The following is a 17,560-nucleotide window of genomic DNA, read 5'->3' as shown; positions in this document are numbered from 1 at the left end:
GACACAAGACAACGCACAGCTTCATCATGCAGCTCTTCAGAGTGGTACCGGGCTGATTTGGCTGTCTCCTCTGCTACAATAAAATTTGCTTTCACAACAGCTTCACTTTGTGATTTTGCTCTGGTGGAAAATGTCTGCTGAAATGTCAGATTCTTCTTTAGCTCTTCTACTTTCTGTAGTTTCTGATCTGCATTTAGGTTTTTCAGCTTATCCTGACGTTTTGTCTCGTAGTGCCGTCTTAAATTAAATTCCTTAATTACAGCCACATTAGCTCCACTAATAAGACACACAGGTTTACCAGCAATGTCTGTAAACATATATTCAGTCACCCATTGGCGCTGAAAGGCTCTGCTTTCAGAATCAACTTTTCTCTCCACTAGCTTCGCAATAACAGAAGTTTGACTTGATTGACGCGGGAATGTTCCCAGTTAGCCTAGCGTTCAGCAAGGAGGCTGCAGCGCTGCATTATGGGAAGATGCTGGATCTAGGTTTAGGGGTTAGATTCATGGGGGTTAGGGTCAGTGATTGTGGATAAATTTCAGGGGGTCAGGATTAAAAATTAGGAGTCAGATTAGAGATGGTGGCACTGTTGCATTACCAAGTTCCTGCTCTGAATGTTTAACTTGTTTAAATAGAGAATACATGATATATGTTTGTGTTTGTGTACAGACATATTCACATAAATAAAATTATATTTAGCAGCAGTCGGGCAATTCTGTATTCAGAATTATTCAATGTGAGCAGGACAAAAGTGGGTCTAAAGAAGCTAAACGTTACATAAATTATTAAAAAAAGAGGTCAAGTTTAGTAAAAGTGTGAGGATTAGAAAGGTTGGGAATAAAACTGAGGTTAGAGAAGGGGTGAGAAGGTCAAAGAAATGATTGTCAAAGACACTCGTTAGGGTTAGGGAAAGGTGAGAAGATGGTGTGTTCAAGTTTAGGGTTAGGGTTAGGAAATAAAGAAGATGGGGAGTGCTTGGAAGAAGTGAATGAGACAAACTGACTATTTAAGGTAAAAACACATGAAAACAAAGAAAATCTGAGAGCTGATAGTTCACCATGAATACCAGAAGCTTACTGATCTTGTTTATTCAAGTTAAATCCACTTAATTTTGAGTGATCAACTCAAGTACAGTGATGTCACATTAACAGAGGGGCAGGAACATCTGGGTTTCATGCTGATAAGAATAAAAATATTTTGGAGTGAAACAAAACAAATCACAACTCAAGCCAAACGCACCCAAACCTAGTCCTTTGGCTGTGAGAGGAGGAGAAGGTGTGGTCAGGGCTGATAGCTCAGCTGTTGGGGGTTTGGACGAGCCTCAGTCAGTCCGTCAGTCAGTTGAGCTGCTAACACAGAGTGAGAGCACGGGTTAAATATAGAGCAGAGCCTCAGTGCTGATGACCGGGAACAAGCAGCCGTAAAGAGAGAGGCTGAACATCCTGCGGCAAAAAGAGAACTTATTTTATTTCAGCTCAGAGAAAGAGTCTGTTTATTCTCATCTCTGCCCTCGCACGATCCCCTCCTCTCTCTCTCTGTCTTCAGTTCTCACTCATACTCTCTCGGCCAGTGAGCATACAGCCCAAACTTGGAGAGGACAAAGCTTCACCATGCTCCAACTTTGGTAGAAAAGGAGACACAGTGAAGGCTGGATTTAAGATTTAAAGGAAAGAAGACAGACACGCTGGTGTGGTGAGTGCTGGAGAAGAAGTGAAGTATTAATAAGGACCGGAGTCATTTTGGGACCGAACAGCTGTGACACTAAGAGCTACCAGGTGAGTAACTCTGATTTCTGGCTTGTTTTGATATATTTGTTTTAATTTGCCATAAAGAAATCTAGAAAAACATCTGACCACTAATGAAATGGGTATGTGCCATCATATTTGCCAACATGCCAATATCATAGACCGATATTTTGAAAATATATTGGCGTATACCATTACTGAAACACCTTACACTGATGGAAGCAAAACAGTATTTATAATTTTTTTGCGCATTTATTTATTGTTTGCAGTTATTATACAAAAACAGGACAATCATATAAAAACATACTTTTCCCTCAAATATTCAGAAATGCAAAGATACAAAGATCTGTATAAAGAGTTGGTGAATCACAACTGCTATTAAAGAAAAAAAAAAATCCAGACAAGATCATCTGAACTAAATTAAATGTCAGCTAACAGAAAAACTGACATAAATATAGGTTTTATATCACCAAGTAAACAGTATGAGAAGTTATCAAAATGTTTATTAGAAATTAAAAAAAACTCCACAACAAATAAATATCCAGAGTCCAAATATAATGATTAAAAATAAAGAAATCAGGACATTTCAATAAATAAAGCAGTTTACAATAAAGATTTGTTGACAGTAGTTTATATCAGCTAATTACTTAAGGTAGTTTTGAGGTGTTGTTCCATATTATTGGCAGCTGAATTATTTCCTGTTTTTTCATCAGAAAAAAATCAGACAAGCTTGGTGTTCTGCTTCCTTGTAACTTCATTCACTAAATAATCAAAAATACTAATAATCAGAAGTGTGGAAATGTTATATTTAAAATGTGTCTTGTCGATGCACAGCAACATCAGTCATACAAATGACGTTGCAGAACCAAATAGTCAGCTGAGGGAGGAGGTCAGGGTGGATGGACGGGTCAACAAAACATCAGCAGTGACTCAAACCAAGCTATTTATGGAAGCCTGACTCATGATGGTGGATTTGATCTGTAATGGAGTGAAAAACGTGATCTAAGCTAAGTGTGATGTGTGTGCGTTCAGTTTAGAAATGATAACATTATTAGTTATTATTAGGCAAAAATATTTTAAGGTCATTGCTGTAAATCCAGTTAAAATGGTCACTAATTAACATTTGCTGCTTTGTGACTTTTTTAATACTGAAAAATCAACAGGATTTCCAACTACCTTAAGACCTCAGAGACAAAAATATGAAGCACATTTTTATGAGGTTGGGGTCAGGTTTGAGCTCACAGGCTAATAAACCTCTTCATGAACCTTTTACCTCACCTGTATATGTTTTATCAATTAAAGCATATCCAAATAATTCATGATGAATTATTAAACTTACTCAGAATTACTGAAAGCGGTAAAACGTTTTTTGTTTACAATTTAACGGGTTTAAAGGCCTTCCTTTCCAAACTTGATTATTTCATCACATACTGCACATTCATGATGCAAATTCTAGACTCTAAAAGGAGAGTGGGAGGCCATGCTCTGGTTTCCCACACGGATCACTTTAATAAATGTCCAAAGAAAAACTGTACTCTTATCCCATGCCAGGTTTTTCTAATAGATTTATTAATATAACCCCCAAATCATAAATTTGTCTGCACAATCTCTTCAACAAACAACATCCTTTAACCTAGAAATGGAAAATATGACAGAAGCAGATGATGCAGTAGATGTCTGCGCGAAGCTGGCAAAAATAGAAAGCGTGTGGAGTTACAAAACAGAGACACAGAAAGGCTCAAGTGTCACAAATAACATTCAGAGTTCAGTTTGTGCAGCATACCACACCCTGCATCCCCCAACCCTCGACTCTGATGGGAAATCTGGCCGAACAGTAGAGGGGACAGATGTGTGCACAGAGAAACAGTGTAGTAGATTTGCACCATCAACAGTTGAGAAAGAACTGTTATGAAAATGATTGTGTAGGACCTAAACACCTACTGCAAACCAACCACACAATTCAGGTATTTAATGGACAAAAGGATGACCGTGCTGCTAGACAAAGATTGAGATCAAAAACATCTGAATGACCCATGATACCTGATGGTCCACCATGGAGAACTGAAAGAGGAAAAGAGCGAAAAGAAAAATGACAGATGGCGATGTGACTAAATCTTGGGTGGACAAGTGTTCGAGTATTTAAAAAGTCTAGGAAACAGACTGAGTCCTCTCTGTAGTGTCACTGACTGAAACCATAGTCTTCATAGCAAACACCAGGGCCTCACTATGTTATAAACTCAGGGATGGGATTAGTAAGACTGGCACAGTCACTAATCCTAACTCTTAGGTTTTCGTGCAGGGTTAATGTTGTGAAGAGGTGCATGTTAACTCAAACCACCATCTTCAAACCTAACGTTGTAGCAAAGAAGTCAAATGGCAAGTCGGGGGAAAAAAAGTAGAAAACAAAAATCTCCAAACCAGATGTTTGGCTGTTTGGCTGAGAAACCTGCGGGTTAATACTACCCCCATGCTTTTAACCTTCCAAAACTGGCTAGGTATGTCTTTAATACAAGACTGTTGTCTCCACCTAAACACAGGGAGGAGCTAAAATCCTGCAACATAGTGATTTGATGGTCAACAATCAGGAGGAGGAGCAGGCCATCCGCTAACTGGAAAGTTGGTGGTTCAATCCCTGGCTGCTCCTCTCTGCATGCCAAAGTGTGCCAACATACTTCTGGTTCTGGAGCATGAAGCCAACAATCTGCATAAACCTGCATGGTTTTTAAAGGCCAGCAGGGGGTGACTCCTCTGATGGCAAAAAGAAATCTGTCCTTAACTTGGTTTCTGTGTGAGCTTAGTAAACACTTTCCTGATGAGTTTATGGTCTCTGTCTCTAGTTTCAAGTCTTACTTAGTGCAGGAGGATTTTCAGTTTGTGCCTTTTGGTCCCACTTGAGTTAAAAAAGCAGGGTTTGGTTAATGATTGGCCTACACTGACACGTATTGTCCCTGAGGTTCTGAGGCACCCCTTGCTAGTCAGCTGAGTTTTTGAAACTGAAAAGACTCAGGGCTTCTTAAACTTTCTCGAATTCTTGAATTTGATTGGTTGACAGATTAAACAGCCAAAATTTATCTTAAATGCAACAAAAGCGAAGTGACCTTAATCATCTCCTTTCCAGGTCCTGCTGTTACACTTGGGATCTATTAGAGCAGCTTTGTATGATTCACAGTTCAAAATAATCCTTATTTATTTCATACTGGGCCTCAGTACAACCTCTCATTTCATGTCATTTCTGTAACAAGCCATTTTAGCTCTTCCTCCTTTGAGACAACTTGATTCTGATTGGCTGTCTCTTGCAAACAGAGGGATTTAAGATGGGATCATCAGGGATATCCACTTCCTGTGGCATCATAGGGGATTGCAGGGATTTCTTGAACATGCTGTACGCTGACTTCTTCATTTGGAGCAAGAGATACATGACAGAGAATAAGGAAAAGCAGACTCGGCTCAGCTTTGTGTAGGTGCTGTGTGTAAACGAGAAATTATCAACCTTTTAAATAAGGCTGAAGTGGGGCCAAAATAAAACCTTCAGAACTAAAGTGTAAGTGTGATCAGTTAAATGCTTTCAGGCGTCATTTAGATGTATAGTGACGGCTTCAATAATGAGTTACTGGAATGAAGCGACACCCACTGAGCCACGCTGAGTGTGTTGTTACTGAGTCATGAAAGGATCGTCTGTGAGACACTCGCTCAGTGAATCAGTGAGTTATGACTCCCTTATTCACAGCCCAGTAAAGGCTGGTTTCAGGAAGCAGTACATCAGGAGGCATTAATTTAATAGATGTTTTACCAGAGTGCTTAAGCACCGCTCAGCTGAGAGACAAGCTCTGCTCTTTCCGACACAGTTTCTACAGCAGCTGGGAGGAGATGCTGCAGCAGGAAAACAATTTTCAGTCACACAAGGTTTGTTGTGTCCAGACTGAAATATCTATAAGCAGCTAATGAATGGAAAACATGAACGTTTGTGCAAGTATGCTCTGCAGTCAAGTGCCATTAGTTTCCCTGAATGAAAGAAAACTTGTGTTACACTAATAGTAGTAAAGATGTACTGTGTTATGGTTTTATGGTATTCCAGAGATGTAATGGGATCATTATGAAGGGAACGTAATTGTAAAACGTTTTTTGAATTATAGCATGTTACTTCTGGTGGAGGGAAAAGCCCCGCTGGGTTGGTTCAAGCCTGCCCAGGACCTTCGTGCTGCACCCTGCTCATCCACCCCTATGGTCTCCTGTAATTTGGTCTGTTTAAACACTTTGACTTAATCATTGAGAGTCAGTGAGAAGTGTTTAACAGTGGTGCAGGCTTGTTGGTCTGACTGGCACTGACTGTATAAAAGATGCACATAGCGATAGTGATGTCACTCATTGGTGTAGTACCCCTTATTGTGTAGCTTCAGTGTTTTAGGATTCTGGTTGCATCCTGTCATGTGCAGTAGGCAGGATGAAGGACCCAAGTGCAGGACTTGTACGTGGAATGTAAACTTAAAGCAGCAGCTTTTTTTGTTGGGAAAAATCCTCCATAAAATAACTTACAAAAACCAAAACCCTGAACATGGAAACTAAGAACTTAACACTTGGAAACAAGGAGCAGGGAACTAAGAATAATAGAAACCAGAAACCTGGAGAAAATTACAGCACATAGAGTATTACAACAACAGACAGAGGAAAACACAGGGCTTAAATTCACAACGGAGTAACGAGGGAATAGGAAACAGGAGGAAAACAGAGCTTGGACTAATCTGACATAACGAGACGTGGAGGAAGCAAAACCAAATGCACTGAACACAGGACAAGGAACTATCAAAATAAACAGGAAACCTTCACAAAGACGCAGACTTGACACTGTGACATGGAGACACGACTGACTAGGAACATGAAACACAGAGACTAGAGTAACTAAACATGGAACACAGGGAAGGCATAGAGACAGAAAACTAGAAACTAGGAACTATAAATATAACACACACATAAAAAAATTAAAGAGAACCAAACCCATGAAAAACAACAAATCAAATAATATAACTTAACCCAGAATTACACAGACCCAGTAGTGTGACACCTCCATGTTGGTTTGTGAAACAAAAAGGGAAAAAAAACTGTACATACACAACACACCAGCGCATCCGGATGACATTGAGAGAAAATCCTGGAATTTTACTTTCCAAAACTAGAGCACAAAACAGCAGATGTCTGTGAAGGCTCTCAGTCATCCAGGTCATCATAGTCTAAGGAGCTTGGAAAGAAAAGTGTCTGGACTTCTTTAAGTGGCTTGAAGACGTTTCACCTCTCATCCAAGAAGCTTCTTCAGTTCTAGGGTCAAATGGTGGAGAGTCCCAGATTTAAGCCCTGTGGGAGTATCCCATCGAGAGGGACAATCAACCCCCTAATGATCCTCTACCTAATCACATGAGTAGGTCACAATCAGCCAAGGTTTCGGGTGAGCTCATGGTGAAACCTAGCCCCACCCTATCATGTGATTTCCTGAGGTCAGATGGCCCGGGATGTGGGGGTTAAGGCGTCTGGGAAGGGATCTCAAAACTGGATTATAGATGGCAGACAGTTGGTGTCTTAAGCCACCACCTCTGTTCAAAGATAGTCGCTCACTGTGGACATAAATTGCTTCTTTTACTCCTCTTTCAAACCATCTGTCCTCTCTGTCCAAAATGTGAACATTGGCATCCTCGAAAGAGTGACCTTTGTCCTTAAGATGCAGATGGACTGCTGAGTCTTGTCCCGTGGAGGTGACTCTTCTATGTTGTACCATGCGTTTGTGAAGTGGCTGTTTGGTCTCTCCAATGTAGAGGTCTGGGCATTCCTCGCTACACTGTACAGCACACACTACATTGTTAAGTTTGTGTTTAGGAGTTTGTGTAAGCGTTTTCGGACATTGAAACGGCCGAAAACGCTTACGCTCCAGTACTGCGCATGCATGCAACGCAAGACGATTCGACCTGCCTCATTTCTGTCTGCCGTTTATTTACTTTCCGGCTCTTTGAAACATTGCGGTAAAATGTTGAGGAAAAGCACAGAGTTTTTTAAATGGACTAACAATGAGGTGGAGTTGTTGCTGCGAGTAACACAAAAGTACAAAGTTGCAAGAGCAAGTGAGAATTAAAGAATTTGAAGAAAAGCTATCTGGAGCATGTACAAAGAGATATTAATATTTAATAGGGCTGTCAAAATTGAGAGCAAACAAAACAACTGCTGTATAATGCCCTCCGTCAATGTCATCGTTTTCGAAAAAGCTCCAGGTTCGCTGTCCACACTGCGAAGTGAAAACGGCGTTTTCAAATGTATCCGCTTTGGAGAGCATTTTCAAAACGCTGCGTTTTTCTTTACAAAAAACGGCGTCTCAGTGTGGATGGAAGGTCAAAATGGAGAGAAAAAGATGCATTTTCGCAATACCGTAGTGTAGTAGTGAACATAAGTTAGTGGGAGAAAGAAACCACGGTACACGTGGCAGTATCAAACCAGGATAGAGGGAGGAAGGAAGGGCAGTCCTGTATTGGTGTAATGTGGATCCATCCCTGTGGCGACCCCTTGGAAAATAAGGGAGTGGCCAAAAGTGCTCAGTCAGCTGTGTGGAGTTAGTGTTCTTTCAGCACACACACGGGCTCTCTATGGGTGCTTCCTCCCACAGTCCAAAGACGTACGCATTATTTTAACCAGTGATTCTAAATTTGCTGCTGGTGTGAACGTTTTGTCTGTGTTAGCCTTGCGCTGACAGATGACCCTCAATGACTCTAAGCTGGATGAACATCCATTCATCCATCCATCTTCGTTCGCTTTATCCGAGGCCGGGTCGCGGGGGCAGCAGCCTAAGCAGAGAGGCCCAGACCTCCCTCTCCCCAGCCACCTCCTCCAGCTTATCTGGGGGAACACCAAGGCGTTCCCAGGCCAGCCGAGAGATATAATCTCTCCAGCGTGTCCTGGGTCTGCCCCGGGGCCTCCTCCCGGAGCAGACCCAGGACAAGCTGGATGAACAGTTTTGAAAAATGGTTGAATGGAAGAAAACAGATTTTCTGTAGCACCTTCTTAGGAATAAACCCACAGTAGCATAAAACATGGTGGGTTATGTGGAACTGCCTGAACCCAGGACACTGTCGTAAAAGAGAGTTTTAATCTCAAAAATGTATTTGTTTAGTAAAACCTTAACAACAGAAAGAAAAAGGTGCTCATCTTACTCTTTCTGGTGGCTAACAAAAATGTAAAAAAAAAATAAAATAAATAACCATAAAAAAAATTCCAGGTAAAACAAAATTAAAAAACAGAAAAAAGTAAAAAATGAATACAAAAAATTCCTTCATTTTAAAATCTTACATTGTACTGTATTTTAACATTTTTTTTCTGCACATAAAAAAATGAAGAGTGGAAACCATCTGAAAATATTTTAATCATGTATTATCAGATGAAGTCTGCATATTTGTGAAATCTGGACCGATGTGCACTATATAAGAAGCTTATATATTGTTCCTTTACTCTTTAATGTTTGTGCACTGGACTCCTCGGGGCACAGCCGGACCTGACACAGGCTACAAACCTTCACATGTTTCCTTTGGATTAATTTCATGGTTTTGCTTTGGTTCTGATTTTGCTTTGAGGATTGAACTATACATCAGACGTCTCTTCTTCTATTTAAAAATGTTCCCGCTTTTATGTGTTTCAGAGCTGAACATTAAACAGAGAAGGTCTTTAACTCGACCTCCTCTCTGTTGTTGTACCCAGCATACTCCGACCCTGCCCAGATCTCCTGGGACCTTCCCTTTGCTTTGCTAGCTATTTTAAAAAGTTGTCTTTTTTCTGGGTGTGCATACAGGCAGCAAAAACAAACAAACAAAAAAAACCAAACAAAAACCAACGGATGGGAATAAAAAGCAGCATAATTAAATTTTTGAATGTGGACATTGTTTGCTTGACCCGTCCGTCAGCACGTTATTTTTCAAAATTATCAAACATAATCTGCAACATGAAACCACTGATTAGAGTTTGGTGGCGATCCAGATGTTTGATTTGCACCAGTTGTTTCAAATCCTAACAGGATATTAAATGGGTCAACATATGTCTCCTCTAAACTGTTATGATGAAAGAGCGGATGTGTTTGGGTGTAACGGTTTGTGAACGCAGCGCTGATGATGACCAGGATCCCAACAAACATTCGAACCATGCAATTCATAAAAAAGATCTCATCTCAACCCAGCTTTCACAACTCAAGAGTTTCTTCTTGTTATTTCATCATCTTCTGTGTCTCTTTCCTTTTAATTTCCCAATAACTGGAATCTTTGGGTTTCAGAAGGGGTGGTTCTTCTGCGATTCCTCAGTCATAATCTGGTGCAAAACCAAAAAGTAACTACTCAGAAAAAAGTTTTGAGAAATCACGTTTTTGACTTCTGTTTCAGGGGTATTGTGCTTTGTGTTGCAAAATAGATCTTAGTTCCTTACATAAAAGTGGTACATACATTTGATGCTTCTGGAAGATTTCACCAAGAGGTAAAAAAAAAAACTAAAAGAGTTTTGAGGTACACCACAAGCAAACATGGACTGATACACTGAAGACGAGGTGGGATGTGAGAGTTTGCATGAAGCTATGTTTCTAAGCAGTGCGAAACATTTATAAATGCAGCTGAATGACAAATAAAGTAGTTGTATATGTTAATAAGAAGTTTATAAATTGAGTATTTTCCAGAACTGGTCAAACAGTCGATTATAGGTATCTCCTTAATGATTTAAAGAGCTGAAAATGACAAATTTAGTGTTTCTTATTAATGTCTTGTAGTTGTAAGGAATTAATCCGTCCCTAAGCATTATTAGATCTTGTAATTCTCCATTATAATCCTTTGATAGATCAGAAACTTGTACCCAAAATCCTTACTGCCTGGGCTCCTTGCCATGGGGTAGGATTACTCCGTTATCTGGATAAGTGAAGTGAATAAAACTTGATGTTTCCAAGTTTGACTCAGCAAACGTATCTAGATAATGGAAAAGATTTGCTTCTAGGAATAGCTCCAATGTTTCCAGTACATTTATAGCTGGACATCAGAGGTGAAAATCGCTTTGCAGATCCAAAGCAAACACAATTAAAGCAAAAGATTAATCCCTCATTTCTTTTTGGCTGTTTTAAAATACCCTCCTGGTGGTTGTGAAAACTTGATCAAATGTTTGACTTGAATTTGCATTCAAGAAAAAAAAATGAGGAAAAACTATAACTGATTTCTAAAACCGTTGCAGATTCTGGTCACATTAGCCTTTAAATTCTCAGCTTCAGCTTGTAACAGTGTGACCATAACTTCCATTTGCAACCCAAGGCCAACTGATAAGACAGGAACTATGAGATCATTCTGCTAATTCAGCTCACTAATCTGTGTGGGACCAGCGTCCGCCGTCATGTTTGGTTTCATAACAACAACTGCTGTTCCCATGACAGCATAACAGGGAGCAGAGGCGAGCACTGCATTTGTTTGGCTACACTTTTCTGTAGCAATGAGGAGGGCATATCAAACAGCTGATAACATCAAGATGGATCACGCTGGGAAAGATGGGATGTTGATGTTGTGGCAAGCTGTCTGAGCTCAGCCTTGAATTTGCCATCATATTACAAGGTAGACATACTGCACTCTTATCCAAGTTTGAATCATATTTATTTTTACTCTTTCAGAAACCCTGAAGTAGGGACATAATGTCCTCCAATATCTGGACTGAGACTTTGTCTGTTTGATGCATTTGATGTGTGATCTGAACCTTAATATTTACTGCAAAGGCTTCCTTATGACCCAGGTTGTCACACTGTAAAATCCCCCTCTTTGACACTCCTTTGGGTGCTGAAATCCAGCAAGTTTGTTCCCCTCATTCACCTTACACAGTGATTGCTTCAATAGATTAGTCCTAAAAACAGCAGAACCAAAGAAAACTGGGGAGAACCCTAAAATAAGTTAAAAGATCCATTGATCCATCCATGCACCCATCCACCCATTCTCAGGCCAGATGAGATAGTTTGTCTCCAGGGTTTCCTCCCACTTGGATGGTACTGGAAAACCCAGTCCATTCTCATCCACAGGGCATTGGTTTTCTATACATGCTGTAACACAGCGGTGTGATCTGCAACATACAAAGATGGATGTAACTTCTGGGTCTGAAACTAATTTGCAAACAACTGAAATCTTCATTCTTTCTAGGGGCCAGTAGGAGGTGACTCCAGTACTTGCATAAAAAACTTCTGCTTAAATCGTGGAAGTCTGTGGGAAAATGACCCAGTGCTCCCTCATGTTTACTTCAGTAAACACTTTCCTGCTAGTTTCCAGGCTTCTGAATAAAACACGAGGTTATTTTTGTAAATAAGGGTCTTTATTCAACTTAAACTGGAGGATTACTGTGGTTGTGCTCATTGTCAAGGGTTTCACAGTGAGATGGACTGCTGTTCATCACATATGGTTTCAAAATAAACACAAAATGATGCAAGAAACGTCAGCTTAAGCTCACAACAGGACTTCACTAACCAGTGGATGAGCCATGGTGTGTAACTCTATGCTCTGCACTTACCAGTGAATGAAGTGATAACGGCCTCCTCGTTGGCTGAAGACGCCACATGCTGGCAAAAGACTGATAACGACTGATAACAGCCATTCAGCCGGCTGATAACAGGTATCAGTAATTCAAGGCTCTCATTAAATGTTGATTTAGTTATTCAGGTTCTCCTATCCCAGATTTTCTATTTGAATGTAGATCTTCTTCATTGATGTGAGAAGCCTTACGCATACTTAATAAATCTCTGTCCCCTTTAGTCAGTATGGCTGTTTGTGATGCGGTGGGAGTCTTAAACGGTCCAAACTTATTCCTCTCTCATGACTCATTTCTCGAGTCATGCATGTGGTGGGCTGACCACCAACCACTTGAGATTGGTCAACGCTCAGGAGCTAAACGGCTTGTAAAAATTTAGAGCGACATAAAATGAGCAGCGTTCAAACCCTCGTGATATCCTGCCTCGCTCTCACTTCACCCGCACCCTCCCCCTCCTCCTCATCTCAGAGTTTATGAGTCAAGTGACTTCATACTCAGTCCATTTGAAAGGCATGTGGGACTTGGCTGCTGGCCTACTGCATGTTGGGATGATGTCAGCTCTCTGGACTGGTCACCACTGATTAGAGCTCACGCACAAACTCCTGGGAGGAAACCTGCCTTATATAAATCCGAAGAATTTTAGCCTCGATGACTGAAGAGGTCCGGGAATGCACCAGGATTTGGATGGTTAAAACCTCCTAATTTAGGAGTTTTATGGTAGAAGCAACAAGAGATTAGATTTCAGTATGATCATTTATGGTGAAACGACAGCAAACAAACTAAATTCTCCATGAAGCTGAGAGCATCTCAGCTATTTAAGCTTGAGCAGAATTGTTAAGTGGATAAAAGCTCCCAGAGAGGAGGAAAAGAGGAGGAGGAAAGTGAAACTGACTGAGAGGATTTGTTAGGTAACAAAATATTTTTTTAATCCAATCTGCTGTCCAAAAACCATAACATTTTAATTATAATTAAAGGGTTCTGACAAATATGTTTAAAAAGAATAACTACCTTGATTATGTTCAGTGCAATCATTTCCTCCTTTCATGAACTGCTGCTTCAACTCAGAAGATGATCAGAACGATAGTCTGTTAATTTCACAACTGACTCTTTGCAAGGCCACCGTAATTATCTAAGGTTACGTGATTTCACTTGGACATGTTGTTAATAGAATTTCAATTCTTCCTCACCTTTATCAGCTGACGTTACAAAGCTTTGCCGTTATAAAGCAGTAGCACATTATATAGTAATTGTAAGGAGGGAGGTTTGGGGAGTGAAAACTGAACACATCAGCTGATGACCAACTTAGAGCTCCTGGTCCTGGAGTCCTTTGGGCCAGCGTGTCTGTTTACTCATTGAATAACGTATACATTTTTTTTACATGGTAAATCCTTTTACCATGTTTACACATCATGTTATATGCTATCCGGTCGTTACGTCTGACGTCACTAGCCGTGTCTGGGCCTAAACTCCGCTGCAGGTCCATATATCAAACGATCACTATGGCATTACTGAGAGTTGAAAAACTGTCTAAAGTCTTTCATCTTTAATAAAATGATCAGCGTTCTGCTCTACCAGGTGTAACAATTGAGTTTAACATCCAGGCATCCATGAAAACGGAATTTATGACATTTAACGGAGTTAGAAGTTAGCAGGAAGTTAGTTCACTAGCTTCTATCTAAATACAATATAGCATGTCCTGACTGCGGGGTTTTGGAAACAAATTAAAACGTACAGCTCTGTTATCACTTCCAACATAAATGAAGACAGAAAGCTAAACAGCAGTGACGTTTGTAGGGTTACTGAAGTTTGGCTAGCTGGTATATAATGATGTGCTACGTGACCGCTAGCGACACAGCTATGTTAGCATAATATAAACAAGCTAACTTTTTTTCCACTCGATAAAAGTTAACATGAGTGTTCTTGGTGGTCAGGAACAAATGTAATCGCATGGCAGGATGCTGTAAAAGGACCAAACTTCAGCCAGGAGAACAACTGAGATAATCCATCCACAATACGAGGTTAGTCATTCATATACTGCTGCATGGGCTGGGCTGTAGTTACATCCTAAGGTTTTAAAAACTGAGCTAAATAAATGATTAGCGGTAATAAAAGCCGAGGGAGGTCAACAGTGATCACTGACTGTTTTAGGAGCTTTTTGAGATTAAATAGAAGAAAATACAAAACATTAAACATGTTAACAACACAAAAGCCATATTAAACGCAGACTACTTTAGGCCTGGAAGTAGGATTCGTCACATCATCACTTAACGACCGGATAGCATGTAGGACATTTGGACCCAAACGCAAAGCAGAGTTAAAAAACAAAGAAAGCCCCAAAACATAGATCCAGAGACAGACTGGAAACAGCTGGATGATAAGTCACCAGTGACAACAATCAAGACAGTGATACGGGAGATGAATTAATACTAAACACAAGATACCAGTGACAAAGAGCTATCAAAGTCAAACAGGAAACTAATAATGTCATAACAGGAACAAGAATTTAACAGAGAGAAAATGCGGACAACTTCAGTATCAAACTAATACCAGAGAGACAGAAAGAGTAAACTAGGCAAACCAAACGTAACGATGTAAAGGACACAGTCATGAATAAGAAAAGAAACCCAAGGACCCAGAAACAAATTAAAAAAAAACATTTACAAAACCCACAAACTCAACAAAGCTCAAAACCCAAGGATAATCGCATGTTTGGAGTTTCTGTTGCTCAGAGAGCAAACAACATTTCATGATCTTTTTACAAAAAGTGAAAATAGAAAAAAATTATTTACATATTGGATTTGATTCAGGAACACGTCTGCGTCATGTAGAGTGGACATCAGTGAAAGTTACAGATACAAACATTTAAGCCACAGTCAGTCTTCAGGTGTAGAATATACCTTGTGCAGACATGTTAGTGAAATCCTTCCTTTGCTTTCATAATATTCCATAATACACAGTATGCTTCTGCTCCTGACTCCTGAATAAAAGATAAAAGTAAGTCATGGGTGCTCTGTGATAACCGAACTGCCGATGAGGGCTGTCGGCTGTCGGCTGTAAATGAATGGATGAATTACTAAAGCCAGAGGAAGGCGTGTGCAGAGGATGCCTGTGGCTCCTGCCTCACCTAGATGGGTGAGCAGGCTGGAGCGAGCAGGTTAAACTGGGCTGCATTTACGATTTCTATTTTTGTAGCAGCTTCTTTGCGGCTCTGCTGCTCACTTACCAGAGCGGCCTTAAGACTCCATGTAAGGCAGCAGGCAGCGATGGAGAGGATGGATAAAACATGACGATCTAAGAAACCTTACCTTTTACTCTGTTCTGCTGGGTGTAAAAACTGAACATTTCCTTTATTTTTCAGCTGGAAAAATGAGGGTAGGATAGATTCAGTGATTTAAAAAGGCCATATTTTGTTCAATAACACACAAAAACAGTGAATATATTCAGTGTATTTGAGCTGAGCTGTCTGTTTACACACCTTATTTCATAATCTATTTAGTCATTCTGGGATGAAACCAAAGGTCAGCCTTTCAGTATTTACAGTGCATACTTTAGACAAAATTACTTTTCCCTCATCTGTTTGTATGTTATTTGTCCCACAATTCACAGACGGCAAGACAATAAGAACACATGCATCTGTGTGCAGCACAACATTCAGTAAAATCACATATACTACATAAATACTACATGAATACTACATAAAGTAAATGTATGAGAGGAAAAGGATGCAGAAGAAGATATGTTAATAATTTACGCGTCTCCTTTTCTGCAGATTTGTGTAGGATTCTCTGGGTGTATGTAGGAATTTAGAAGTGTAGGAAACATTGGTTAATAATTTTTCAGGCTTGAAGTATGAAAATAAGTATACTTTCAATACAAAAAAGTAAAACAGGTAACAAATATCCTTCTTTTTATACCGACTCAAACACTGAAATACTTACATAAGAAAAAATATAGATAAGTTTTACTCACACTGGTTGAGTGTGCTGTTTTAAGAAGGATCAGTCACCTGAACTTGACAGTATAGCCACACACTTAAGATTCACTTTATGCAAGCTGAGATTTGCAAAGCGTCTTTGTGTTTGCAAATGCAAACGTGTCTGAACTTAGAAAAACCAGGTATAAATTATTAAATAAAACAAGTGTATGAAGCTATACTCCTCAGTGAGCAGTTAATAAAATAATCTTTAAAACGTTATAAAAACCTACAAATTCTTGTAATTTAAATTAAGTAAGGATACAGTTTGCATTCATAGTGAATTAATGTTCCTTCATAACAGCAACATCTGTGTCCTCAGTGAACTGCCCAGATGTGCATGTATTCCGTCATAGTCCAAGTTATCCATGAATAGCTCTTCTCATGTTGGAGCAGGTTTGGATTATTGTGTCTTTTATTTGCTGTGTTAAGTGTAAAAAAATGACCCTTCATGCTATCAGATTCATCCATATAGCATCTCAAGAAAACCTTATCAGAGTTTGTCCAACAGATTATTTTTTAAAATCACCCACTGATTAAAATGATGGATGCTGATTAATAAAGTGAACTAAGGCTGAATAATGGCTGTGTCAAAAACCATGAACATTAAGATGAGTTCACCTTGGCTGCTCGTTTGCTCGTCATATCTGTGACTTCAGGACAAGGTCAAGGCAAGAAAGTTGCTAATTTAAGCAGATATGTGGAAGGTATAGAAACAGCATTAAGGATGTGGTTGTAAGGGCACGTGCTGGCTGTCGAGTGCTGCTTATAATTGTTCTATTTCTGATGTGGCTTTGACTGCCTGGTAATAAGGAGGTAATATGAGCCTGCAGCAGCGCTGAAACCAACTGTAAGTGTCACTATTATAAGCACAAGAGCTTGATGGGCTGATATTAGTCAAGCATTTTATCCCAGCCTGCAGAGCTCAGTGATTTTCCATGGACTGAAGCAGAGAATGACACGCTGAGTTAGTGCTTTGATTTTTGTATTACACGGTCAATTTGTGTGGGGATTTTTGTATGCGTGACAGCAAATTAGAGAAAGTGCACTTTGATTGGAGCAGAGTTACTGTGAGGTCATTTGAGTGCATGTGACCCCACCCGACTTGACTGGCTAACATGAGCCAAGTCTGCAGTGCAGGAAATTTTACCCACAGGGAAAAGTGGGTTCATACCACAGACTGTGTATAAGAGGTGGACATAGCCACTGTGACGTCAGTCGCTAACATTTCAATGCTAAGAGAAGAATGAAATCAAAGAACTTCATTAAAATATTAATGACTACCATTAAT

At 39.9% G+C, this 17,560-nt stretch overlaps 1 protein-coding gene across 3 annotated transcripts in view; it reads left to right on the top strand.

Annotated features, from left to right (window-relative positions):
• The first annotated feature begins 1,319 nt into the window (after positions 1-1,319).
• LOC120724686 (filamin-A-interacting protein 1-like) overlaps positions 1,320-17,560 on the top strand; it is a 52,405-nt gene continuing 36,164 nt past the window's right edge. For 2 of the 3 annotated variants that reach the window (XM_040017000.1, XM_040016998.1), the window contains exon 1: positions 1,321-1,775. The gene's annotated coding sequence lies outside the window, so the exon portion shown is untranslated. Of the gene's footprint in view, positions 1,776-17,560 lie in introns of all 3 variants that reach the window. The other variant, XM_040016999.1, reaches the window with a different exon arrangement.

This window comes from Simochromis diagramma, unplaced genomic scaffold (assembly GCF_900408965.1).
Source record: "Simochromis diagramma unplaced genomic scaffold, fSimDia1.1 OVJJ01000802.1, whole genome shotgun sequence".
NCBI lineage: Eukaryota > Metazoa > Chordata > Actinopteri > Cichliformes > Cichlidae > Simochromis > Simochromis diagramma.
Note: the sequence above shows the minus strand (reverse complement) of the source record. Positions and strands in the feature narration are given on the sequence as shown.